Raw genomic sequence first — 16421 nt, forward strand, 5'->3', positions numbered from 1 at the left:
AGAAAATATAGAAAAATAAAGGATAAAATAAAACTTACATTAAAAAGAGCTTCAGGGCCTAAAAAAAATGTTTAGCGAAAGCTTTAAATGAATTGTCCTATTAGACAGTTAACTGGTATTTAATTGTTTTAATTGAATTTAATTATTTAACTGAAGAGTATTTTATTGCAGCCTAAAAATTCAAATGCTTTTGGCAATGGTTTTTTTTTTTAATTCTTATAATTATGTGGGTCTAGAAGGAAAAAGCATTTAAAAATTTTGAGAATGAAGTAGACTTTTATAGTTAGAGCATTTTGTTTTTTCTCTCGGAGAAAATACCCCCAAAGAGTAACCCAGTGGACTGTGTTGTCTATCATGAAGAAGATGGTCAGACATGTGTTTTATCTAGATCCTTGCTGTGTACAAGCAGTGGGTGGTGCCCATGGTTACCTACTCTGAAGCCCAATCCCAGCGCTCAGCGAGAAGTGCTGGAAATGGCTGATAGAAAACCAGGTCTATAATTTTGAAAGCCAGAGAAAGCAAACTGTGTACACCAAATGGGATGACATAATCCCATGTGTAATGCCTAAATATATTTTAGTTTCTCCTGAGTGATATTCACAGTAGAAAAATATCTCACCCCCCCTAAGCTTACATATTATCAGGTGTCTTTCTATTGAAGTAGAATAGCAAAACAATAAAATTTCTCATTTAAGGATGGTCATTCATCTAAATGGTACCTTAAATGCATCCCTAAAAGTGAGTGGCTTCAAAATCCACTCAACTGTATTAAATTGTGAGACAGCTGGCTAAGTATTTTAAAGCTGGCTAAGACTTGAGAAAATCAGTTAAACTCAGTCTCAGAGATGCTTTGCCTTGTACCCAGTGGCACCTTGTAAGTGAATGCCGGGGCTGACCCTGGAATCCAGCCTCCTGACTCTCAGCTGACTGCTCTTCCACTGTGGCCATTTAGCTTGATGTATATATGTCTATTAGGGGTGCTAGGGATGCTCTCATATCATTGGTCCCTCAGAAGTGTTCACAATAGACAAATAAGGATCAAAATTAAAAAATTTCCTTTAAGAATCCCTCACATTAAACTTTTAAAAACAAAAGTGGCATAGCAGATTGCTTTGACTATTTTGATCTAGAATTTCACATTCATGAATAATTCTTATGTCTTGAGTGCATTAGATTTTGTCTGCATTTTATGTGTTCAACCTGGAAAATTAAATGTCACAAAATATTAGAGTGCTCTTCAAATGTAAATACCAAGTAGAAACTGGGTATGAATTCTTAAATATTTTTTAAGAATTTTGTTTTTTACTGGAAGTAAGAATTTCTCAATAAATTTTTTGGAAGTACTAAGTCTGTCGTTATAGGTTGGAACCAATTACTTTTTCATAGTTAATGGGCCACTGGTTCTCAGAAAAAAAATTAACGTGGTATATTTATCATATAAGAATAACCTAAAAGTGGGCCTTCTCTAGAAAAAAATGTAAATATTTTAATTTAATTGTTTTTAATTTTAAAATAAGGTGAGACGGAAATTACAATTACAAAACGTATTCTGTCAAATTATAAAATAACAGCATCCTTAGGTCATAAACAGTTGAGTATCAGAAATTTTATATGGTTCAACTAACACAGTGTTCAATTTAGAATTAGGGAGAAAATGTTTGAAATGTGGTAATAAAAACATTAGAAGAAATTGGGAGAGAAAATCATTAGAATCCAAGAAAAGTGTTGGGTGATCAAATAATAACTTTTATAATATTTTTAAAGAAACTTTTCACCTGCATTGTGTTATTCTTACAACACAGCAAGATGAGTGTTGTTATCCCCACTTTGTAGATGAGAAAACGGATATTTAGAGAAAAATCAAGTAACCAGCTTAAGGTTACATTGTAAGTACCAGAGCTCTATCTGTGGACAGGAGCTAAATACTCTGTGGTTAACTGGGACCACAGGCTTCAATGAATTCTCACTAATCCTCCTCATTAAACTCCATCTTTGCATACTGGCCTCTATTCTTAACTGTTTAAGCAGTCTTATCCTGAAAATGTGAGATAGCATTTCCTAAACTACATTGCGTAGAAGACAAGTGTTGCAAGAGGTATTAAACCTCCATAAGAGAAGGGTTTCTTTATCAAATATTCCAGCAACTCTGTATGTAGAAGATCCACTCTTAAAATCTCATTCAATAAGAATAGTGAAGGTGTTTGAAAATCAAAGTTATGATGTAATGTTATATTCATCACAGTATCCACTTTATTTCCATATTTTATTTTATTTACACACTTCTCTTTATTTGAGAAGTTTTCATTCACAGATATAGCAGTTTTTAATAACGATCTACACAGACCTCCAATAGTCTTGGCTCAAAAGAGAAATAGTAAGAATTTTTTGCTCAAAAGTTGTTTCACTAACAGTATCTAACAAGTGCTCACATTTTTAAACTGATAATGTTTAAAGGGCATCAATATATGGATTTTTTATCCAGTATATAATTCTTCATGGTTTTCTGGAAATATTTTTAAGGTATCATAAAAACACTATAAGCTATTCAAAGATGTCATAAAGAAAATCTCAGTCGCCTGAAAATCCTTCCCTGAAAAATACTTGTTTAAAGTTTCAGGGTCATGTTTATTTTGCTTTGCCTGTGGAATCCAAATTTGCTGAATTCATTACTGATACTTTTTTCTGCTGTTGTAAGCACAGCATCAGAATTCTGTGTTGGCATAATCATGTTACATTGTAAAACTGTTTAGTTAATGTTTTTTAATCATCAGGCAGAATGCAGGGAGAAGGGAAGAGAGATCTTATGTCATTTGAACTTTTGCAGCAACACCTTAAATTGGGACAGTGAATTTGTTTACAAAGAGTTATCCAGTTTCGCTTTTAAAAATTATGATGTTATTAACAGCTGGTTTGTCTCTTCAGTAAACAGGGACTATTCAAACACATTTTGCTTTTTTCTGCCTTCACTTTTGTATCAGCAGTAAGGACCTCACATTCAGTTCAGCATGGGCTATACACTCTAAGGTGACGTACTCACTTGCACAGTTTTACATAGAGGATTTATTTGGGCTGCTTTAAATACCAAAAAACAAAACTAACAGGCCAGAATTCCAAAACATCATTTCCTAAACAACAAAGCATTTACAGGAAGTTCAATATAAAACACAAGATGACAGAACCTTTATTTCAAGTAGCACAAAAAATTGGAAATGGACATTCTCGTCAAACGTCTGTGAGGCCCCTAAAAGTCCTGCAGAGAGTCCTAGAATTTTCAGGAATATAATTTGAAAAGGAACCAATCAGTGTTCTCTAATGGGGGACATGAATTTGAAGTTGTTCAAGAAGGTAACATATCTCTATTCATTGTTAACGGCAGGCTGTATCGTGGAGAACAGAGGAATTTGAACATGAGTACAAGGAAAGGAGTAGTTGACAGCTAAGAGAAACTTTTTGAGCAGAATATTCTAAAAGGACCACATCTTGAGATTTGAATGTGTTATTATGGTTTCTAGGTTTTTGCAGTCTTCTGAGGGAATGAAGATAGAATAGAAAAATATTTTGAGTGACTCCCGAAAGGAAATTGTTTTTTCTTAAAAAAAAAAAAAAAATCACAGGACTCTTTTAACTCACAAATTCATGAAAGCAGCAAGAAGATTAGTTGGGAGGAACTAAACTAAGCTGAGATATTTCTAAACTTAAAAATTATGCTCTGCAAATGGCAAGAAATTTTCCTTTTAAGTCTATAAATAAGATTGTAAACACTGAGTTAGACATAAACTCATTACATTGGTCAGGTTCACCTAGCAAAAATACCATTAAAATTTTTCAATTAACATTTTATATCTAAACTAAATGAATATTAGAAAAGAACACAATGGTTTTATTGGGATAGATTCTTTATTAACCATTGCCAGAAACATCTAACCGTCATAAGCATGTTTTGTTTAAGTGAAACATTTGCGTACTGTTTTATTGATAGTGTGACAGAAATTCCCTCCAAACAGCCATGAGGAGAGCCTGTTGAACTGGAGATGATTTACTTTTTGATGATTTCTTAAATAGTGTTATACACTTCAGTCACACAAATATAATCATTGAACTGTCATTTAATTTACTGATGTAGTTGCAGAGTTAATCCTACAACATAATAAGTGGATTGTTTTAAGTGGAAAGTTTACACCTTCCAAAAACGAAACTGATACCTAGCTGTTATTGTGCCCAACATATATTTAAGGCTGTATCCAAGGTAGGAAAAAAAAAAACGCAGGAAAAAAATAATTATGCCTTGTTTTCCTGACTGGTGTTTTAATTATGATTTGATTTAAACCAAATCCCCTAGGCTATGTATGTGCAGATCAAATATTCCACTCCCACACACCACCTCTGCATGACCCCAAGCTGTGAGAAGAGAAAATTCATAGCCCATATGTCAGTCAGATGTTAATTCTTGCCCTGGCACCTGGATAGGCTCTCCCACCTGATTGGAGTGCATTTGCAGTTCTGGGCATATACCCAAAATGTGGAGTAGGCTCTCCAGATCTGGAAATATTTTGGCTGATTAGTTCTCAGAGGTCACTAAGGCAGAGCCCAGTGTCAGTGTCTGAATTGGCCCAGGTGCATTCAAGGTGACAGTTGGGCAGCTGTGCTGCTGCTGGAAATACCAGGGAAGGAGTATCTGAGTTACCTCTCTGGCTCCTGAAGCTCACAGCCTGGCCTACAGGTTCCTGTCGATTCCAATTCAAACACTTGTGCAGATTTTATAGTTTCCAGGAGAGAAGTTAGAGACTATATTTCTGGCTCCGATTTAATTCTACATTCCTGATCTAACCTAAAACACCCACTCCCATATTCTGGGCTAATTAGGTAAGAGCCTAATAAGTAAATAAGTTATAGTTGACCACATTGGTCACTGAAGCAAACTTTTGGTGTTTAAAAAAAGGGGGGGAGGGGATGGTGGGGGAGAAGAGGAGAAAAAAGAGAGGAGAGGAGAGGAGGGGAGAGGAGGGAGAAAACCAGCCTAGGCTCCACACAGTGCTTTTCTCTGAAGCCACTGTCTAAAGAAGACAGCATTAGGGATTGATCCTCATGTGGGTAAACTAACGACACTTCCGTTTTTGGTGGCGCAGTATCTTTCACCCACACAACCAGCTCACAAATGATTAAGAGAAAAAAATGAATAAGGAGGCAGGGCAAGACTGTACTGCTCTAAGTCAGTCTGTCACCTGCAACTGCCGAGAAACAATTCAAAGTACGTGCCTTCCTGAGAGGATGGAGGCACCCTTCACATACAAAGGATAGCACTTGCTTTCTGAGTTTGGACTAGGTAATGACAGTCCATTTGGCAGAATCTTCATTGGTAAGATTGAAGTAGACCTGATTTAGAAGTGGAAGGACCAGTAGTGACATCCATACGTGGCCTAAGATCCTTACAGCTCTGGTATCTCCGTTGATTAATTCAATGAACAATTGCCAGGCGTTGTTTTAGAAATCTGTTGAAAGGGGGCTATGGGAAATGGAGATGAGTAGCTGGGTGTTCCAGTCTAGTGAAGGAGATGTGTATGTAAGCACTGCCGTGTGGTTGGCACTGTAACTGCGGGGGTGCGGGACACAGTGCTTCTGGCGCAGCAGAGACCGAGATCTGTCTGAGGAAGTCAAGGAAGCTTCCTCAGATCACTAACATTTGAACTGAGTTTATGAGACAGAGGTGAGGGAAATGAGTGAGAATTGCAAAAAAATAATTCAGGCAGAAAGAAGAGCAGGAATAAAATCGGGGGGAAAATGTAGGAAAGCAGAATGGCTGTTTGGGCCAAGGTGAGGAACCGAGGAGTCCATCGAGAGGAGGAGAAACATCAAAGGGAGGCTGATGACAGTGTGAGAGGGACTTCGAGTCACATGGCCTTCATGACGCAGGCCAGCAGTTATCTAACCGTGCTCTGCAGAAACCCTGACTTATTTTACAGGTATTCTGCAAAATAATAAAGAGTTTTCCCTAATTAATACAGATTGATTTTTATCTCTGATAAATATTGAGTTTTCAGTAAGATTTAGTTTGGAAAATTTCTTTTTAAACAACGGATACAGCCTTCAAGGGGCGATTTTAGAGTTTTTGAACAAGGGATTGATATGAACAAATTTGTATTCTAAAAAAATAACTCAGCTGATGGGTTGGAGGAGGGACTGGAGTTAGGAGATGTAATCAGCAGAGTGATCAGTCGGGTGACCACTGCAGTATTGCAGGCAAGAGGGCAGAAAAGCCTCTGCTGAGGCAGTGACGTTGAGACCAGAGAAGACGGAATGTATTCAAGAGATACTTGGCTTAAAGAAAAAGTAGAACAAGATCCTGAACGAAAGACGAATAATAGATGACAAGTTGGTCATTTGGGTCAATGTATAAAACAGATAATTAGAAGTAGTCTCAAGAATAAATTTATTACTCAGATGCTTACAGAGAATTTGCATGAAGTTTAAAGATTCAACAAGAAAACTAATTTCAAGGGGGAAATTTCCTTGGGGGAAGGGGGGAAAGCTCAATGCATAGTTCACCTGAACCTAAAAAAGGAAACAAACACAGACATTCTAGCTTTCTGTTTGAACTTCTGGGAGTGTTTAGATATATGACCAGAAAGTCCCACAAATTATTATGCTGTTTGGATGAGCAAATTGACTTTCTAATCCATTAATGAATTTGGTCACGCATTCCTGAAAGATGACTCTAAGCTAGCCAGATTTTGCAAATATTTTCATCATTAAAGCCATGCCTCCAATAGCTTTGTGCTGGTGTAAGTTCCAAAGCATCTTTTTTCTAAACTTCGATTAGTGGCTTTCATCTCTGTGTGAACCCAGTATCTCTTCCCCACCCCCACCCCCAAAAAAGAAACTCTAAGGGAAGTAATGGGAGCAACACTGACTCAGTCACCAGATTTTGGAGGACTGATGAAATGATATGTCATTAGCATTTTTCCCTTGTTTTAACAGAAATCCAGTCTTACTGATGGTAGCAAGGCTTCTAAATGGAGACGCGCTGTGCGCAGTTCATCCTCACCCTACACTCCCTCCTCAACAACACGTCCATCTGTAAGAAGCACAGTCTCAATTTCAGACTTTCTACCCTTCCCTGCCATGACTCCCTCCTTCAGATTTATGAAAGAAAACATTTCTTTCTGTGAAAGGTTTTTGTACACCCGCATCTGGAAGTGTTTATTTCAGTGGCATGTAAGCTATCTGTGGATTTAGTTAGCACCAGACCCCCTTTTGTGTACTCCTGACTTAAAAATTTTATAAATGATCTTATTGAATTTGTGCCAGTGTGCACGTGGTTTGGCTGATTGCTGCATATATCCTTTACCTGCCAGTCACCTTTGATTTATGTTCCTTCTGCTAAGCTTTTACTTTCCAAAAATGGTGCCACTGAACTGTCCTCTAAATCATCTTACTGGTTAAATTACTCCAAGACGAGTCGGTATGTTTTGGGTTGCCTACAGACAGATGAATTTATGTTTTTCTGCCCTTACCCACTTCTAGCAAAGCCACTTATAGAGGAGGATTGGGCATGTTATGTCGTCGATCTCTTTATTCCAAATGAATACCATCTGAAACACTGTGCCAAGACCAAAGTGACAAAGAAGTGTTCTTTAGCATCCCCTTCTGTTCTGAGACCTTCTTTTACACCTAAGTCTGTGCCTTGAACTGAATCTGATGTGAGGACTTTTCATTGCTCCGAAAAGAGGAAATAAAGTCTCTTAAACAAAATAAGTAAACTTCATCAGAAAGACTGAGACTTTGTAAAGTCTTTTGCTAACTTGTGAGTTTTATGATGTTTCCTGGAGAAAAGCAGGTGGCTTGGCAGTTATTTTAAATGTTGGCTATTTGTGGTAGTGGTTTCGAGGGGTTTCATGTTTCTGAAGAGACATCCTGAAAAGCTAATTCTTAAGAATGTTTGACAAAATGATGCATCATTTTGAACTAATTTTCCAGGAGTTCTTTGGTCACTGACCATGCTGTTTAACTTGATCTTGCAGGTTACCAGCTATCACCACAGGGGGTAACCTTAATACTTACGGTGAATTTGCTGACTAGGAAGCCAGTACTGTGCTGACAGAGCAAAGCAATACTGATAGAATTTTTAAAATAGCTTTTAGACATGCAAATAGCTCACTTAAAAAAGCTTTGCAAAGAGCTGCTCTTTTTCTGTTCCATGTGGTGATAGGGGAGTATTTTTAAATTTCATGATTGTACTTGAAATGATGTGGAAGCATTTCAAATACTTGGATTACACAGATCTCAGTGTCATAGTTCACAAACTACTGGAAGCAAAGGATAGAGCTTCTAGGCTACTTTGCTGTGGTCCCACCAAGCCTGGAGGTATATATTCCAAAACACTCAGGAGTCTTCATTTATACTTCTAAAACTTTGTGTGGGGCTCCCTGTGTTCTGCCAAGGTGAAAGATGTCTCAGGAGTGTGTCAGTCACATTTGCACAGCTTAGTCAGTCATCCTCCTGGCATGCTTTTCAGAGACATGGGGGACTACGGTTGTTAAGAAATCAGCACCAGATATGTGAGCAATGTATTTCCATTAACATGTCACTTTGATTAAAAAATATACATGTGTGTATATATAGTGTTTTAGATAGGTGTCATTTATATATGTATGTGTATGTATACACATACACATATATATAGTCTCATTTAAAAAGATTGTCTTGGGACTTCCCCGGTGGTGCAGTGGTTAAGATTCACCCTGCCAGTGCAGGGGACACGGGTTCGAGCCCTAGTCCGGGAAGACCCCACATGCCGCAGAGCAACTTAAGCCTGTGCACCACAACTAGTGAGCCTGCGCTCTAGAGCCCGCGAGCCACAACTACTGAAGCCCGCGCGCCTAGAGCCTGTGCTCTGCAACAAGAGAAGCCACAGCAATGAGAAGCCCGCGCACCGCAACGAAGAGTAGCCCCTGCTCGCCACAGCTAGAGAAAGCCCACACACAGCAACGAAGACCCAACGCCACCAAAAATAAATAAATAAATTTATTTTTTAAATATAAATTAAAAGATTGTCTTCTAAGGGTGTTAAATGTATGATATCATTTAATCATTACAACAACCTAGAAGATAGCATGATTATTAGTATCCTAAATAAATAAATATTAAAAGATTGTTTTAAATGAACCAAAAATTTCACTGATACTGTTTCATGTAAATCACTGTTTAACATTCTACTGTCTTTGATGGTTAGAGTCAGATGACTTGCCTGAGCCTCAGTTTAATCATTTGTAAAAAATAAGCGATTTTTAGCAAATATCAATATTTAGTAATAACACTTGAAAGCTCCTAGCACTGTGCCTAAAATATAGAACATGAAAATGCAAACACGGTGTTTTCTTTTAAAATGATTATCATCTGAACAAAACTCGAGTAGAGATGACAAGGCTAGTTTCCCAACAGTGCCCTTCTGAGAACTGCAGAGGGAGGCCCAATCTGATATGTGAGTTTGGGGTGGAGACCCACACCCACTGACTGGCTTTCTTTGTAGCCTTCAGAGAATTCCTACTGTTTTTGTGTCCAGTTTCACATGTATAAAATGGGTAATAACGTGTTCTTTATAGTTTCAGAGTACCTTGAGATTCATGACCGCTGGACTGCTTTCCTGCCCCATATTGCTGCCCTTGTGTGGGCAAACAGGCCCATGCTGAGGACCATTTTACTTCCGGTGGTGGTGGCGTTACTGACCACATATGGGAAGTGAGGCTTAGATGCAGAAAGAGTACGGTACAAAGACGAAGAGCTACAGAAATTGTGGGTTGCAAAAAGTGACTGCCAAGAGCTTTTCCAGGAATGAGAGCTTAGAGAGGTTGGAAGATTTAGATTGAAAGGAAAGAATCAAATATATAGTACATTGCAAACTGATTTTAATTATGTTTCCAACTTGAGGATCAGGGAAGGACCCTTACCTAGAAAAGTTCCTACTCCTGCTTTCGCTGATTCCTAAACTTCTACTAGGAGACTCATTGACTTCTCTTAAAAATATTTTTTGTACCCATGTGAAGATTTGACTTCAGATATCTAGGTGAAAGGATTCATAATTCAACAAAATTGTTTGGTGATGATCCTTTAGGTTTAGTAACTAGTATGGTCTTGGTGTGTTCTCTCAGTCCATTTCAGTAGGATCTTACTTAAGTTATTCAAGATAAATGAGAATTTATACTGTTTCCAAAAACCTCCTAAATATTTAGCTGTGAAATCTCTATTTCCCAGGTTATTCCAGTATCTAATCCTTACACACTTTTCTTCCAACTTAAATTGAAAATTTTTCTTTATTTCTCCATCGTGGAAAGAGAAATACTATATTATATGAACAAACTCTCTGAGGCCCTTTCTAATTTTGGTAGCAGTATTTCTCACACTTGCTTGGAAGAATTTTGTCACTGTCTCCACTTTAATCTCGAGACAGCTTCTGTACACCCATACTTTTAGGGGTTGGGGTCTAGAGGAGGAAACCTTTCCAGACTTGGAAAGATCTAAGCCCAGGGAGCTCCTGATGATTCAGGGCATGGTAGAAAGAGTCAAGTCCCATCTCTTTCTTATTTCCTTGACTCTCTCTGAAATGTTTTCTCCTTTAGAGCCAAATTCTAAACTTTGACCTACTTTCCTCCAAGATACTTTGTATTTCCCAGTCTGATCAAAACCTACTGAGGACCTATCCCCAGCAGACCAAGGGACCATATTTTAACCATCTTGTATCTCCCTCAGTAAAGTACAATGCTTTTTGCTTAATTGGAGCTCAACATAAAAGAAGGATGAATGGATGGACAGATGGACGAAATGATGGTCTGAAGAGAGAACAACCTTCCAATGGACAAAGTCCAATCTTAATCTCCCTGATCAGTTTTAGGCCCCCTGAACTTGGTATACCCTATAAATGTGGATACTCCACTACCTTTGATTAAACAGTTTATAGATCACTGCAGGGCAGTAAAAAGAATGATATGGTTGCTTCATTATTACTATCCAGCATTAATCATTGATTCCTCTGGAATCTAAGACAAAATAATGCCCAAGTTATCTCATCAGCAGAATCTATTTTAAAATTAATTTGTTCAATGGGTAGTTATGTACCAATCATATTGAAGAATTCTTAGGTATTGGCAAAGTATGAAGCTCAGCTCCTAGCATCATGTTGGAGCCATAATCAGAGCTAACATATACCTGTTTAATTGATTGACCTTTGCACTCTGCACCTTGATCAGCAATGAGGAACAAAGCTCCACATACTCAACCAATAAGAAGGAATTTTGCTATCGGTTGTAAGGCTGTAAGGATTATCTTTTATTTTATTTTATTTTATTTATTTATTTATGGCTGTGTTGGGTCTTCGTTTCTGTGCGAGGGCTTTCTCTAGTTGCGGCAAGTGGGGGCCACTCCTCATCACGGTGCGCGGGCCTCTCATTATCGCGGCCTCTCTTGTTGCGGAGCACAGGCTCCAGACGCGCAGGCTCAGTAATTGTGGCTCACGGGGCTAGCTGCTCCGCGGCATGTGGGATCTTCCCAGACCAGGGCTCGAACCCATGTCCCCTGCATTGGCAGGCAGATTCTCAACCACTGCACCACCAGGGAAGCCCAAGGATTATCTTTTAACATCACTCTTCCATCCATTTTGCAGAGTGGCTTTAGGAAATTAGATAATATATATAAAACATCCAATCCTCACAGTTGTTATTTTTTATCATAGAAACTAATCTTGTTTACATATATGTTATTTTTTAAAATTTATTATTTTTGGCTGCATTGGGTCTTTGTTGCTGCATGCAGGCTTTCTCTAGTTGTGGAGAGTGGGGGCTGCTCTTTGTTGCTGTGTGTGGGCTTCTCATTGTGGTGGCTTCTCTTTGTTGCGGAACAGGGGCTCTAGAGCACAGGCTCAGCAGCCGTGGTGCACAGGCCCAGTTGCTCCGCGGCATGTGGGATCCTCCCGGACCAGGGCTCAAACCTGTGTCCCCTGCATTGGCAGGCGGATTCTTAAGCACTGTGCCACCAGGGAAACCCTACATAATTGTTCTTTTTTTTTTTTTTTTTTTTATTCTTTTTTTTTGCGGTATGCGGGCCTCTCACTGCTGTGGCTTCTCCCGTCGCAGAGCACAGGCTCCGGAAGCGCAGGCCCAGCGGCCACGGCTCACGGGCCCAGCCGCTCCGCGGCATATGGGATCCTCCCAGACCGGGGCACGAACCCGTATCCCCTGCATCGGCAGGCGGACTCTCAACCACTGCGCCACCAGGGAGGCCCCATAATTGTTCTTGATGGCAAGATTTATATATATATATATATATATATATATATATATATATATATATATATCCAGGAAAGCAATGCCCAATTATTGGGCTCTAGAAGTGGCCTTGTTATAGAAAATTCTTTTTTGTAGATGAAGTCAGATTTTACTGGTATGGCTATTTTATGAGCTATTAAACTGATAACATTTAAGGAGGACTAAAGTTGATAGTGAATAGGTTGGTTTTTTTTTAATAACAACAATTATAAATATGAAACTATACCCTGGTAGAGGTGGCATGAAACATCGCTCTCCATTCAGGAAGCTTTTGGCTGAAAAATTATAGGCACCAGAAATAACCACTTGGAAAATAAGTTGTGAAGAACCCAAAATAACAGAATTATTTGTATATTAAGATACATCTGTTTGTTAGATGATTATGAATTCCCATAGACACAACCTAACGTTTTTGATAAAAGTGCCTTTGTTAGTGTATGCTCCTGTACGGTTTCAGACACATTTTTATGATACATTTTTATGCATGGCCATCAATTAGGAAGAGTCTAGACATCTTGTTTTCAAATTTGGGAGAACTGTTTTCTCATTGGATAACAGCTTCGCATGCTACCATGAAATATGTCAGGTTCCCACACAGACTGTAGTTGTCTGCTTTCTTAGTGAGCAGCTTTTCTCTCGCCCCATTAAGAAATACATTCCCAGCAGATAATATTTTGTGCTAGAAGACTAAAGAAAATCACTGGACAGCTACAGTTTGAAGATGAAGCTTCACATTTCCTCACTGGAAGAGGATTCATCTTTCTTTTTATGCCAAAGAAAAGCAGACACCCACAGGGATGCTGCGATTCTGCTTTGGGAGAAATAGAATTCTCAGGATTGTAACAAAGGAAGAATAGCACAAAGGAGTATATGTCCTGATGTACACTGTCAGCTGGAAGGATGGTGATTCTGCTCCAAAGGCAGATGGAGATAAGACTTGGGAAGGAAAAGAAATCACCCCTCCCACATATAATTAGGAAAACCAGTTCTCTGCATCCTCTGTCTTTTTCCTGACGGGTATGTTTGTTCAACTTTTCTCACCGGGCAGGGAAATCAGTTCCCCTGATGGGCAGGGAAGAATAAAGGTCATGAGTAATTCACATATTTTGTTAGGAAGAAATCATTTTCCATTTAATTGATTAATCAGCTATAGTTTTGAATTCCTGGTAATGTGGTTAGTGCCATGTTAGACACTGGTGAAGAGAGGAAGGAAAAAAATGAACATCTCCTGAGTGCCATCACCTAGTGCGGGAACGGGCAGGCTGAGAACCAGTCTTCACTTCCTTCTCTGTTAACTACCAGCACCAACGCCTGGGAATAGAAAGAGAGCTTGAAGTTCAGGTGGGGGTGGGGAGGGGCAACAGTAACTCTGTAGATAAATATTACACTTTACTTCATTGATTGCAGGTGCCTTAGGAATTCAGAGGGAAATATACAGCTGGATTAATCAAGAGTCTCCGTCAGTGATTTTTGGGGGGTAGCAGTACTCTCCTAAACCCTGGTGGGAAGGCCTGCTGCCTTAAACCCCACGTTGTGTGGAGAACCTCCTCTCACAAACACTGCTCAGGCCCCCTTCTCCATACCATGCCCTTAATCAAAAGGCAAGCGCTAATGGATGAGTAGACAAATGTGGTCTATGCATACAGTGGACTGTCATTCAGCCATGTAAAGGAATGAAGTGCTGATCCATGCTACCACATGGATGAACCTTGGAAACATGCGAGGTGAAATAAACCAGACACAAAAGGACATATATTATATGGTTTCATTTATGTGAGATATCTAGAAAAGGCAAATTCATAGAGACAGAAAGTAGATTAGAAGTTTCCAGGGGTGGAGGAGAGGGAGAATTATTGTTTAATGGGTACAGAGCTTTTGTTTGGAGTGATGAAAAATTTGGGGAAATAGTGGTGATAGTTGTACAATGCTGTAAATATAATTAATGCCACTGAATTGTGCCCTTAAAACTGGTTAAAAAGGCAATTTTTTTGTTATATATATTTTTCACTCTCCCCACCCCCAAAAACAGCAGCTGCTGCTGAATGCCATGAAGGTCTGTGGATTGTGCTGCTGCCAGAGTCTTGGGGGGATATTGCTTAAGTCAGAGTAAGAGGAGGATTTGAGCTGCAGAAGCTTTTAATAAGAGAAAAGGCAAATTAACTCATCAAATCCTTCTTCTCTTCATGTTCTAGTTCAAGATTCAGTATATACTCATAAATTAAAACAGTATCCACAATGGTTGCGTGTGTTGGCTGAAAAACAGTATGACTCATATTACTCTTAAATTCGTTGTTATATTTGGAGGTCTAGATAATAAGTGCATGAAGTTTAGTAGTCATTCTTTATATTGGCAACTAGATGGGCATTAAACATTCAAATTGCAAATATATTTATCTTAATAACAATATATAATGATTCCATTAAATTTTCAAAAAATTAAAATAGAAATCTTTATTTTATTTAAATAATTTAAAAACATATCAAGGGCAAGGCCATCATAATGGTATTAACACAGCTAGTAAAGGAAAAAGGTATACATGACAGAATTTTGGAAAAATGCCCATAGTATTTTTTTACGCTTTGCGCAATGCATAGTCTTTTGAATTTGTTACTGGAAGTTGTGGTCACAACTCTGCAAATAACAGTGACATTCTTTGGAACAATTTGAAGGTTACTTATGATATTTTCTGGATCTACCCAAAGAAAGAACATCTTGATGAAATAGATATCAAATTTGACCTTGCAATCACCGTCAAACACATGGTGGGAATGCTGACTAAAAACAGTTAAAGTGATTCTATTTAATGATTGAATGATAATGAGAAGATACAAGATGAACCAAAAAGAGAATGACAGAAGTTTCTCAAATCAAGAATAAACCAAGGTCTTTGGAGGAAAAGAAATCAATTTTAAATTGTGCTATCCACAAGTTACTTGGTATGAACTATTGATTATTGTGAATAATGGTAGCAAAAGCTTACCAAAAAATTATATCAAAAATTTGGCTAATTCACTTATAAAAGAAGTCAACTTTTTTTTTAATTTAAAAGAAAATAGTTTTCTAAATCAAAGGTAAATTCAAACAAGGAAATGAGAATATTTGCCTAATTATGAAGAAGAATTTTCACAAACAAATAATCTTACAACTAATTTCTGTAGAAAATATTTTCTGTTTATTATAGATCAAGGTATATTATTCTAAGAAAATCATTTCAATGAATCTCTTATCACTTTATTTGTTTTGTTGTTATTTCTGGAAATGTTACTTAAATTCTATGGGGTGAGTAAGGGGATAGGCATCGTTTGAAAAAGTTTATCATTTAATTTTAATTTGGAGAACAATATTAATTTTGAAGTATAAACTATATGAAATAAACAGTTGTCTCCAGCAGAATATGTGGTGGAGAAGCTTTGGAAGATAACCAGATTGGGAAAGGGGGAGAGGCACGTCAGAATAAGAAGCTAATGCGAAAGGTTGGGAAACAGGGGAGGTGGGAATTCAGTGAGGCCTTCACAGCCCTAGGATTCAGAGTCTGAAGGAAAAGAGGCAGGAAGGAGAAGGAAGAGGCAGGGAGATTCTGCACATGGGGGAGAGATGAGCCATGGCTCCAGGCACTCAGAGGACAGGGAGGAAACAGGCCCAACTGCAGCAAAGGATCTGAGGTCACAGTGGAGGGAAGTGTAGCCTGTGGCCCAGAAATCCCAGTAGCAGTTTTCTTTTTCCTCTAAAACATTTTAAGACCTCTGGTATGTATTGCCCAAATGCATTCTAAAAGGGCTATGCCAGTTTACTCTCCCACCAGCAATTTGTGAGAGTTCAAATTTCGCTGTGTTCATGCCAGTATTATTATAAGTTTTAAACTTCATTAAAAGTTTAATAATTTGATAGTCTGCCAACATTTCTAAAATGTAGCGTGACACTAAAACTAAAACCATCCCTGTTTGTAAAATGTTCCTTGGAGAATCACAGTGCTCATTGCCTTTGGTATGGGGGGAAGAACCCTCGCCCCCCAGCCATGAGGACAAGTCCACGAGCCTCTCTCTCCATCTGTAATGTGAGTCATAATATAGGTCCTGCTGAGTCCCAGAGTGGTTAAGAAGATTAAA

General features: G+C 38.4%; 1 protein-coding gene across 6 annotated transcripts in view; it reads left to right on the forward strand.

The window, feature by feature from the left end:
* The window catches only part of SUPT3H (SPT3 homolog, SAGA and STAGA complex component), a 440959-nt gene that overhangs the window by 358713 nt on the left and 65825 nt on the right, over positions 1-16421 (forward strand). The gene's annotated exons all lie outside the window — the stretch shown is intronic.

Source organism: Mesoplodon densirostris, chromosome 10 (genome assembly GCF_025265405.1).
Source record: "Mesoplodon densirostris isolate mMesDen1 chromosome 10, mMesDen1 primary haplotype, whole genome shotgun sequence".
Classification (NCBI taxonomy): Eukaryota; Metazoa; Chordata; class Mammalia; order Artiodactyla; family Ziphiidae; genus Mesoplodon; species Mesoplodon densirostris.